Below are 12,411 nucleotides of genomic sequence, written 5' to 3'. Positions count from 1 at the left end.
CAGGGACGCTTGAAGGTTCTGTAATTATTTATTATTTATATGCCGCCCAGGGCCGGCTTTAGGGGTAGGCTGGGTGGCGCGGGGTGCGTGCTGCGCCCACCCACCAGCCGCGGGAAGAAACGGGGCGGGGCGGGGGCGCCGGAGCGATCCGCACACCACGGTGCCCGGGCGCCCGACCCGCTTAAGACGGCCCTGATGCCGCCCATCTGACTGGGTTGCCTAGTCACTTTGGGTGCCTTCCAACAATTCATGAAACCACTTTAAAACATCAAACATTTAAAACTTCTCTAAACAGGGCTGCCTTCAGATGTCTTCTAAAAGTCAAATAGTTGTTTATTTCCTTGACATCTGACAGGAGGGCATTCCACAGGGCAGACACCACTACCGAGAAGGCCCTCTGCTTGGTTCCCTGTAGCTTCACTTCTTGCAGTAAGGGAACTGCCAGAAGGCCCTCAGAGCTGGACCTCAGTGTCCAGGCTGAACGATGGGGGTGGAGACACTCCTTCAGGGATACAGGGATGAAAAAAAAATCTGGAAGGCACTTCATTGGCTACCCCTGGACTAAACAAACGGTCTGACCCAGCACAAGGCAATTTCTGTTGATCCACTATGCATACTGTTAAAACTAATCATGATCTATGTTCTACTAGGCATGTCCAACAGGTAGATCATGATCTACGGGTAGATCGCAGGGTGTTCCTGGTAGATCCTTGTTGATCTCTAGCCCCTCAGCGATCTCCTTACAAAAAAGCAGGGGAAAAACCCCAACTTTGGCTTACTAAAAAAAGCTCCACAACTTTGGGTAGATCACTGCCAGTATTTTTACGACAATGAGTAGATCACTGCCAGGTTTTTTTGATACTGTGAGTAGATCGCAGTCTATTGGGAGTTGGACACCCAAGGGATTGTCTACACTTCTTCTTGTCCCACTGCTTTCCCTCGGGGAAAATTGCTATTTGGTGCTCAGTCAGAGCAAATGACAGAACTTCTTGGACCCATGCTTTCTTGGCATGGGACAAATGGAAGTATGGATGAGCCCTAACTTCAAGGAGCTCAGAAAGACAGTATTTTAGCCTACCAACAACCCTAGAATGTGAACTACACTGCAAAGAGAATGACATGCTTAGGCCCAGTGAGAAGCATAACTACTTGGAAATTTGAACAAGTGTATTCTACATCCAACTCAATATGGTAGGCATCATGAGTTTGGAATAGTAACTAACCACACCTTTGCTGTTTCACCTCAATTTCTCCTTGGTGTTGGGTAAGTTTCTTTTTCTTTTCTTTTCTAACCTACAGAAACCTTATTAATTTGGATATTTGATGACATGGCTTCAGTTATTACAACACCAATACTAGTCAAGAAGGGGACATTTCTCTATATATATAAAATTCAGGCAATGAAAAACCAAATGAGCCACTTGCAATAACAGAATTGTGTTCATTTTCCATCTCCCGAGGAATAAGGCATTAAGTTTAATATTTTAATTCAGTGTGGAATGGATCGACTGCAAGCCCTGAAAGTAATTCCATACCCCTTTCTAAGACTGGCTGCATATTCTTGTGAGAATTCTTGTCATTTGCAAGAGGTAGCAAAAAAACCAACAACCTAATATTGAAATTACACAGCGACCCCAATTGCTTCCCCCTTTGCAACGATGGTGGGTGAACTATTTCTTTGCATTCATTGCTCTCTTCCTGATGAATCCAACTGAAACCTTATTTGCATTCAGACTGCCTAAGATTTAACAACACACTGATGGACAAAAGAGAGATTAAGAGGCGTGCATGTCCATCTTGCAGCAATGTGTGTGGTAATGAACCACTGGTGTTTCCTATGTAGGCTTATGGGGGTTACAGATGGAAGGCGTGATTCAAAGTAGCCTATTAGAGATTAATTACAAGGCAAATACATTCAGTTATATGTCAAACCAGATTTGGATGGCCATCCCATGAAATTATGCACAAATGCCTCTTTGTACCCTTTCTAAATCTCTGCCTAGGTAATTTGTGAACAAATCATCTAATTTTAATCTGCATGTCCTGCTTTTTTTTTTGGGTCATGGGTTGTTGTTTTTTTAATTTAAAAATGCACATACAGGAACAAGTTAGAGGGCTCCTGTACTTTGAATGAAGCTAACAACTGCATGTCAGTCCTGTTGCAACAGTCCAAAATGCAGAGTCACAGGTTTGCAGTTGTGATGCGGCTGTAGCTCAGTGTCAGATCACATGCTTTGTGTTCAGAAGGGCCCACATTAAATCCCTAGCATCTCCCAAAAAGGATCAGGAAGCACAGGGTGGGAGTGGGAAAGAACTCCCTCTGTCTAAGACCACAAGAGAGTATCATCATCATCAACAACAACATCATCAACAACAACAATGTAACACAATATTAAAACCAGTTAAAACAATTTACAATCCAAATAATACACTGGGTCTTAGAAAAAAGTATCTAAAGAGATGTGTCTTCAGCATATGGCAGCTATACAATGCAGGTATCAGGTTCAGGAAGGGAAATCCACAACTTAGGGGCTTCCACAGAGAAGGCCCTCTCCTGAGCTAACACCTCTTGAACTTCCAAAGGTGACAGAACTACCAAGGAACCTCTTTTGCCAATCGTAACACACAGGGCTTTTTGAGCCAAAACTTGCTGGGGCTCAGTTCTGGCACCTCTCAGGTGGGTGCCATTGCCATTATAAGAAAACAAGGGAGGCGTTCATGGTGAGTTCCGGCATCTCTTTTTCTAGAAAAATAGCACTGGTAACACACAAGAAGGATTATATGATCCCTAGCTAAAAGGACCAGTGGTTAGGGATGATGGGAATTGTAGTCCCAAAACATCTGGAGGACCGAGTTTGGGGATGCCTGGATTATTGGGAAGGGGGAACCATTTTCAATATATCCTTTAGCAGTCATTTAAACAGAGCAGATGGAGTCCAAAGTGAAAATTATGGCAACGCTTTAATGAGCAAACTGGACAAACTAGTATATAACTTGAGTAGAAGCAGATGGAGTCCAGGGAGAAAATTAGACTGATCGGAACAGTATATAACACCTTCTATAAATGCAGGAAGCGGACTTAATTATAGTTAATTGAGGGGGGGGATTGCCCCCCTTGTATCTCTCTATAGGCTGATGATTGACATTTCCTTCCTGAGTAATGTAGTCCAGAGAGGTGGTGGCCAATCAACTCCAGTCACTCTGGAATGAAACTGTTTTTTCTAGATCCATTTCTGTTGGGCCTCAGACATGGATTTATGGCGAAAACAACCTTGGATGGCCTTTGCTGAGAGCAGACAAGGAGAATGCGATTCTGCTGATTCTTTCGGACCTCTCAGTGGCTTTTGATATCATCAATTGTGGTAGCTTTCTGGATGGGCTCTCTGAGAGGAGTATGGTTCTGCTCCTACTTAGTAGAGGGCATCCCAGAAGCTGGTCCTGGGAGATAGATGCTTGGCAGCTATGCCTTGGGGTCCAACGGGGTTCTATCCTTTCCCCCATGGTGTCTAACATCTAATGTAGAACCATTTTTCGCCCTCAAGTGCTTGGGTCAGCAAACCTTTTCAGCAGGGGGCCAGTACACTGTCCCTCAGACCTTGGGGGGGGGGACTATATTTTGAAGAGAGAGAGAAAAAAGAACAAATTCCTATGCCCCACAAATAACCCAGAGATGCATTTTAAATAAAAGCACACATTCTACTCATGTAAAAACATGCTGATTCCTGGACCATCCGCAGGCTGAATTGAGGAGGAGGAGGAGGAGGAGGAGGAGGAGGAGGAGGAGGAGGAGGAGGAGGAGGAGGAGGAGGAGGAGGAGGAGGAGGAGGAGGAGGAGGAGGAGGAGGAGGAGGAGGAGGAGGAGGAGGAGGAGGAGGAGGAGGAGGAGGAGGAGGAGGAGGAGGAGGAGGAGGAGGAGGAGGAGGAGGAGGAGGAGGAGAAGAAGAAGAAGAAGAAGAAGAAGAAGAAGAAGAAGAAGAAGAAGAAGAAGAAGAAGAAGAAGAAGAAGAAGAAGAAGAAGAAGAAGAAGAAGAAGAAGAAGAAGAAGAAGAAGAAGAAGAAGAAGAAGAACTACTCTGTGAGGTGAGTGAGACAGAGAGAAGTGTGACTACCCCAAGGTCACCCAGCAGCTGCATGTGGAGGAGCGGGGAAGCAAACCCGATTCACCAGATTATGAGTCCACCGCTCCTAACCACTATATCACCCCCAGGCCTTAGTTTGCCTACCCATACTCAAGGCTTCTTCCCTTCTTCCCAGTCTACACTGACTGGTAATAGCTCTCCAGTGTTTCAGACACGGTTTTCTCCTGGCCTTACCTGGAGATGCTTTTGTTGTTGTTTAGTCATTTAGTCGTGTCCGACTCTTCGTGACCCCATGGACCAGAGCACACCAGGCACTCCTGTCTTCCACTGCCTCCCACAGTTTGGTCAGACTCATGTTGGTAGCTTTGAGAACACTGTCCAACCATCTCGTCCTCTGTCATCCCCTTCTTCTGGTGCCCTCAATCTTTCCCAACATCAGGGTCTTTTCCAGGGAGTCTTCTCTTCTCATGAGGTGGCCAAAGTATTGGAGCCTCAGCTTCAGGATCTGTCCTTCCAGTGAGCACTAAGGGCTGGTTTCCTTCAGAATGGATAGATTTGATCTTCTTGCAGTCCATGGGACTCTCAAGAGTCTCCTCCAGCACCATAATTCAAAAGCATCAATTCTTTGGCGACCAGCCTTCTTCATGGTCCAGCTCTCACTTCCATACATCACTACTGGGAAAACCATAGCTTTAACTATGGTTAAAGCCTGGAGGTGCTGGGGATTGAATTTGGGGCCTTCTGCATGCAAGGCCACAGCCCTTCCATTTCACCCTCTGCAGCTCCCCAAAATACTTCCTACACTGTTTCAAAGGCACTCCAACACCCTGGAGCATATGGCAGGGCAAGAAGAGAACAAAGAGAAAAAGGGGAATCAGTGAGAATAGCCTCCCATGCGTGGAAACTCATGGAAGCCTGTGCTAGGTAGATCAAACAGCCTCCCATTAGTGGAGAGGCTCAGTTGGGTACAACTCCATAAATACATGCACTTGCAGCACTGAGTCTGTTTTAAAATGGCTGCTACCTCCCGTCTGTCCCGAGAGAGTGTGCAATTTAGGAATGTAAATAAATAAATTAAAAGTTGCAGACAAAGCCTAGGCTTATAAACATGCTTACTCATAAGGAAGACATACTGACCTAATCGTGCATAAGTGGATTTAAGATTAACCCGGCTATAATCTTGCAAAGCTGCTCAGAGAGATATTATTCACCTAGAAATATAGCAGTCATATTGGAGCAAAACACAACAGCCCAAAAGTCTGCGGCAAGTGGGGATGCATACAAAATTAAGTTGCTTGAAGAAGTTCTGCAAGGACTGTAGCTCAGTAGCAGATCCTCAGATTGTTATAATTCTTTTTTTAAATATAATTTTTATTCATTTTATCATTTTAGCAAATATAAATTAAATGTTTGTGAATGCACAAGGCAAACACAAACATGGTAAGTATATAAACCACATGTCTTAAATAGTACAGGAGATCAATCCTAAAGCCATTTTGACTCCCAAATTGACCTCACATATTTCTCTGCAAGGAGGAAGGAAATGAGAAAGCCTCCCCATTGTCTTTTGCTTACCTGCCTTAAGGGTGTATATTTGTCTATGAATAGGGTAAGCCTGTGACCTGGATTCAGGAACTAAAGTATTAACCATCACAAAAGAATGGCCAGGCTGCCCAGGTAATGCAATCAGTGACCATTGTCAGGTATCCTGGCAAACAGGATTTCTGCTGTATGTATGATGCTTTAGGGGGGTGGTCTTGGGCTACAGGGTGGGCAATTTCAAAAGTCTATATAAGGGCTTGCATACCATTGTTCATGGTTCTCCTCCCTCCTGCCTGTGGTGAGTGCAGTCCCTGTTGCAACAGTTTAATAAAGATCAGGCTTACTCACTGCTTTGCTTCTCAATATACTCTGATTGGTGTCTGTTATTTTCTCCTACCTTCAGGGAACCCACTTAAGGACTCTGTCTTCTTTGGCGACCACTCGTAGCTGAGTAAGATTGTCTTCCATAACCACGGTTTTAACAATGAGTCCATAAGTGACTGTGGAGGCCAATTCTGGATCCACACGTCCTTCCACAGTGGGGACATAGGTTTCCGGGTGGGAGTTGATCACGGTGAGGGTTTGCCAAGTGTGCCTTCCTCTTAGCATGTTTCTCCTTTGCGTCCTGAGTGCGTCCTGAGTTTGAGCCCATGACACCTTTGGTAAAGGCTGTTCTCCAATTGGAGCGTGTACAGGCAAGTGTTTCCCAATTGTTGGTGTTTATACTACATTTAATATAGTTTAATAAAGATCAGGCTTACTCGCTGCTTTGCTTCTCAATATACTCTGGTTGGCCTGCTATTTTCTCCTACCGACAGGGAACCCACTGAAGGACTCTATATAGGCTCTTGGATACGCCATAAGGGAAAAGGAGCAGTTTTTTCCTCATAACACTCAGGTTCATTTCCCGACATCTCCAGGTATAGCTGGGAAAGATCCCTTCCCAAATCTTTTCCCTGGAAAGCTGCTGCCTATCAGTGCCGACAATACTGAGGTAAATGGGGGGGGGGTGATCTTGTTTCAAATGTTGCCCTGTGTGAATCACATTTGGCTCTGGGCACCAATCAATCAATCAATCAATCAATGCCTGGATGTGCTTGTGTGTAATGTTAATCTATAGGGAAAGCAAGGAGATGTGAATTGAGCTACACCCTCTGTCTTCACATTTATCATACACCGCGTCTTCAGAGAGACCAGATTAGGCAGCATTGGGGAAGAACAAAACCATCCCTTCTGTCTCCTGCCACAGCTGCGTAGGAAGTAATTCTTTCTATAATGGTAGAATTTACTGGTAAAGTATAATATAAAAGCCAAATTAGGGCCAGCTTGTCCCTTGTTCTGTAAACGAGAGAGAGAGAGAGAGAGAGAGAGAGAGAGAGAGAGAGAGAGAGAGAGAGAGAGATATGGAGAGATGTTCGGGTTTGCCTCACAGTACAGCAGCTAAGGAAGTCTGAAAGCCCACCACAAATGCATCCTGGCAGTTAAAACCAAATCATGGACTAAGTTAATTCAAATGCCAAAGCCTGCTTTTATGACCTTGTTTTTGTTGCGCTCTGCAAAGCAGTTTTACTCTCAATCCATCCTGGAAATGTCTCAGACTAATAAGGCTACACAGAAGCTAATAATGTTTTGTTTCTTTAAATGCTACTCTGGAAATCTCCAAGTCTGCTCAACAAAGATACACCCAATTCTCATATTTGCTTCTAACCTTTATTCCTATTTCTGATTTGACCGTGTGTGTGTGTGTGTGTGTGTGTGTGTGTGTTTTGTGCTCATGGGGGATTTGTGTTAGAAATCTCACCCCCAGCCCCTTAGACCAAAGTTTTCAAGTGAAGATATTATGGGCTGCTGAGGAGGGGAATATGACACTTTCCAATCTCTTACCAATATTCCTGAATCCTCAATGGAAGAAGACTAATTACTGGTAGTCCTCTCTAGAATGTGCATCGCCTTTCAGAGCAATCAAAGCAGCCAAGGAACACCACTTAAAGCCTCATTTTCCAGTTAATAAAGATGATTGGCTCTCCTCTATCATGTGTTTATGTTCAAAGTTCAAACTCAAAACGAACCAAATACAACTTCATCTGCATCAAACTATCTACAGTCCTAAAACAGGAGGAACCAATATGGTGCCCCTCAGAAGTTGTCGGACTACAACTCCCATCGTCCCCTCCTATATAAACTTGTTTTAAACTTTTACTTCTATTGACAAGTTTAATGCATACTTTATGCTCTTTTGTAAAGTACTTGGGTTTTATTTACCAACTAAACAGCATACAACTTCTGTTAAATAAATAACCTATTTTCACCAGACACCTAAAATGGCTTAAGAAATAAATTCCCTTAAGTAAGCTCGAGACAGACCTGAAGTCATTTAAATGTCTAATTCTGAGTGTACTTATGCCTATAGTAATGTTTACCATCTGCCTGACTCAGCCTGTTGAGGTAATTGCAGCCCTATAAATAGGCTCACATATGCTACACATATTTGGACCTGAACTACAACAGGCCTGTGAATCAACTGGAAATAATATGTGATATGACTTCAGTGAGGATTGAGGACAGCTGGAGAGAGTTCTGGGGGTTCTTTGCCTATTGCCCAACTTTGTGCTAAGTCCTATATGCATACAGAGAGAAGAGGGCAATGGTTTTGTTGACAGACCCAATATTACTGGGTTCTTCCCGAATGTGTGCACTGTCTACTAAATCACACTTAGGCCCATGCAGTGAGTTTTACTAGTTCCCTGAGTTGCAGGCCAGCACCATGTTGCCTTACAGGGAACTTTGTAAAAATGAAGAGAGGTGTAGTATATTTAGGACAGTGGGGTTGATATATAAATACTCTCCCTGCATCCTGTCCAAGTATGCTGGTCCCTCCAGTGTTGAGCAGTGTTGTTTGTCAGGGTGGGGGTGGGGAATGGTTCAAATTTGTAGCAGAACTAGTCTGAGGCTGATTGACCAGTGTTCATGTGTTAGAAGTAACCTGATGATTGGCTAGTGCTCATATGACAGAAGCAGCCTGACATTGATTGGCTAGTTCCATGATGTCACCGAGAAAGAGCAGGCATGCACTTTTTTAAGGTGAAGAAACTCTACATAATTGTATAAACTTATATGTGAGTCTCTCTCTCTCTCTCTCTCTCTCTCTCTCTCTCTCTCTCTCTCTCTCTCTCTCTCTCTCTCTGAAGTAGGTAGGGATGGGGGAGAAGTCTAGTTTGGGTTGCATTTTAATGTGAACATACCTAATTTGTGCTGACCAAAACAAATGCAATGTATTCAAATGCAGCTATGCTTCAAAGTTCGCAGAACTCTAAACTCCGCAGTACACTTCAATCAAGTAATGTGTACAAAAATTCATGTACTAGGTAGAATGTGCATACAATAATGAAAATAACACAAAATGAATCATCTTAGGGGGAAATAGCTTGCAGAAACGTGCATATTAGGAGAAATGCAAACTAAAAACGCAGGTCTGCAGTCTGGGCATGCTCCTGGATGTTCAGGTCTTTGTGGTGGCCAGGAGTGCATTTGCAAGGTTAAAGCTTTTGTGCCGGCTACACTGTTTCTTGGAGATGTCTGATTTGGTGACAATGACACACACTTTGGACACACTATGGCTGGTGGAGTCACAAAGAGTTCTGGAATGCCCTCCCATCAGATATCAAGGATATAAAGAACTACACAGCTTTTAGAAGACATCTGAAGGCCGTCCTGTATCGAGAAGTTTTTAATGTTTGACGTCTTATTATGTTTTTATATGGGCTGGAAGCAGCCCAGAGTGGCTGGGGAAACCCAGCCAGGTGGGTGGAGTATAAATAATAAAGTTGTTGTTGTTGTTACTTTACACCTGTATTCATTTGAAGTTATTTCTTGGAATCCATACCCACAGCAGAGGTTGCCAGTTACACATTATTTATTTGTTTTAAGAATTTACATGCCATTTATATAATGTGTGTGTGTGTGTGTGTGTGTGTGTGTGTGTGTGTGTGTGTGTGTAAACACACAACTAAAATTATCAGAGAAAATCTTAGCAAGCAGGCCGCAAATAACAATAATAACAATCTTGGAAGAGAAGCTGACGGAAGCTGTCAAACAGTTGTCAAAGAGAGAGGGAGGGAGGGAATTTGGCTAACTGCTGTCAATGTTATCTGGGAAGATTCAGGGCCTATCTGCACTATACATATAAGGCAATATCATATAATTTTAAACAGTTAGGGCTTGCCCCTTATAATCCTGGCAATTCTTAAGGGCGCTGAGAGTTGTTAGGAGACTCCCATTTCCCACACAGAGCTACAATTTTCAGAGTGGTTTAGCAATCAATCCCAGGATTCTTAGGGGGAAGGCACAACTATCTAAAGTGACATGATACTGTTTTAAATGTATAGTGCAGATTGGTCCACAAGCACCCTATTTGGGTGATGCTCTCAAATGTAGATAAGTATGTGATCTTAGGCTTTCCTCGTTGGGAAGTTGCTTTAGCCCACTGGTCATTTAGATGGCTTTCCCCCCTGCACCTCAATGCCATTTCCAATTTGAAACCAAAGGTAAACAAACTGGCTCCACAGGTTACAGCAAATGCAAGGACCAGGGCTGGCCCTACGCCAAGTCTGGGTGGAGCAGGGCGCCAGACAGCTGCGCTGTTGCTCGCTGCGCCCGCCAGACAGCTGCGCTGGGAAACGGGGTGGGGGGGCATCGGAGGGATCTTCCCACCAGGGCGCCAGATATGCTTAAGACAGCCCTGGCCAGGACCACAGGAACCCTGGGGTGAGCTTCGATTGGTCTTCATCGATGTTGCTCCCTCGTTTGGTGTTTACCCTTTCAGACTACCAACCAGAGAGGCAGGGAGTCAGTTATAGTCTGTTCCCAATGCCTAAGCCAATACCGCTCACTTTTTTCTGTAATCAAAGTTGTGGCCTAAAATTTGCCCAATACCTTAAACTAAAATATGTGTCCGTGTGAAGTTATTTACAGGGGGTGTGTGTGTCATGGGGCATCGAAGTGCAACTGTTGCAGACATTTATAGCGATGATGGAAGACAGGGAGCTTTTTAATAGCTTGGGAATTTCCTTTACAGAAGATAGTATGAGTTGCTGATAAACCAGCCCTCTTGAACTTACCTGGCTCCTTTCTGATCAACTTTCAAAGTAAACCAATAACGTTCGCCGTGTGAGGACAGGATGGTGCTTTGGGCAATGTAGGATAGTCAAATGAGGGGGTTTCTATTTCCAAGAAAGGAAATACAGAGGAATTGGAGTGCTATCAAAGTGAGGAACACTTCCTGTCCTATAAGCTGGAGTTACATGTGCTGGAAATATGGGAGGGGCGAGGAACTCTGTTGATAAACACTAAGCACCATTAAGAACATCTGGAAAGTTAAAATGCACAACTATAATTTCACATTTGCTATGGAGGCTTTCCTAGGGTTGACTGTTCCACCCCTTTTCTCTTGTTGACTGACATTTTGTTTTGAATTTCTGGTACTGCTGAATGTGATGTACTTGTTTTACATGCACAAGATTTTATTTGTTTATTTGTAAAGAATACTATAATCCACTTTAGAGCCTTTGAAGCTCCGCAAAGCAGCTTACAGAAGATTCTCACACTCAAGTCTTTAGCCAGCAAGAGAAATAACATGGTTTCCCTATGGTGCCAGAATTATACAGGTGGCATTTCTTGCCCTTATCATTGGGCTCCCCTAGTGTTAACGTCAGAAGACCCCCTACTGGATCTAACACAGCTTTCTGTTCTCACAGTGGCCTACCAGTTCCCACCAGGAAGCCCATAAACAGAATATGAGTGCAGAAGCTCTCCCTGCACTTGTGATTCTTAGCAGCCATCAGGGCTGGGCTACCCATGAGACAAGCTGAGGCAACTGCCTCGGGTGGCAGGATCCACAGGGGCAGCAGATCCTGAGGTAGATCTTTATTCCTTCCTTGTTCCTGATGTAGAACTTCATGTTCTACATGAGCACAAACAGATGGATAGATCCGATGCTTTTCCTTCACGAGCTGAGTTAGTTTCAGCTAGTCAGCCTCAACTCCTTTACCTCAGAGGTCATAGCTGGAGCTTAAGGCAGAGGCTGAACAGGGGCCGGCCCTACGTGCAAGCTGGGTGGCGCAGGGCACCACGGCGCCGGCCCGCCAGGGGGGCGCCGCAAGCTGCGCCTGCCCGCTGGCCAGTCCGCTGCGCAGCTGCGCCCACAGCAACCGCGCTGTGCCCGCCCGCCCGACGCGCAGCAGCGCCCGTGGCAGCCGCGCTGCACCCACCTGCCCACCGCGCTGGGAAATGGGGCGGGAGTGCGCCGGACGGATCCGGCACACCACGGCGCCAGGGGCGCTTAAGACAGCCCTGAGGCTGAAGGCAAATGAGAGAGCTGAATAAAATGATGCATGACATGCAAAAAGTGGATAGAGAAATGCTTTCCCCCCCTCTCATAATACTAGTATTATGAAGCTGAACATTGGAAAATTCCGGAGGGATGAAGTACTTCTTCACTCAGGACTGTGGAAATCACTCCCACAGGAGGCAGGGACGTCCACCATCTTGGATGACTTTAAAAGAAGATTAGACAAATTCATGAAGGATTCAGCTGTCAATGGCTACTTTCCATGATGTCTATGCTCAGACTCCACTGTCAGAGGCCTCTATATACTAGCTGTCAGGACCAGCCCAATGCATTTTGGAACCTGAGGCAAACCACAAAATGGCGCCTCTCTCCCTGCCACATTTCCACATCAATTTGCCATTTCGTAAAACACATCCTTATGAAGATTCATCAGAATGTTAGTGC

At 44.8% G+C, this 12,411-nt stretch overlaps 1 protein-coding gene across 4 annotated transcripts in view; it reads right to left on the bottom strand.

Annotated features, from left to right (window-relative positions):
• The window catches only part of SEMA6D (semaphorin 6D), a 401,170-nt gene that overhangs the window by 194,808 nt on the left and 193,951 nt on the right, over window positions 1–12,411 (bottom strand). The window lies entirely within an intron of this gene.

Source organism: Zootoca vivipara, chromosome 13 (genome assembly GCF_965207765.1).
Source record: "Zootoca vivipara chromosome 13, rZooViv2.hap1.1, whole genome shotgun sequence".
Classification (NCBI taxonomy): Eukaryota; Metazoa; Chordata; class Lepidosauria; order Squamata; family Lacertidae; genus Zootoca; species Zootoca vivipara.
Note: the sequence above shows the minus strand (reverse complement) of the source record. Positions and strands in the feature narration are given on the sequence as shown.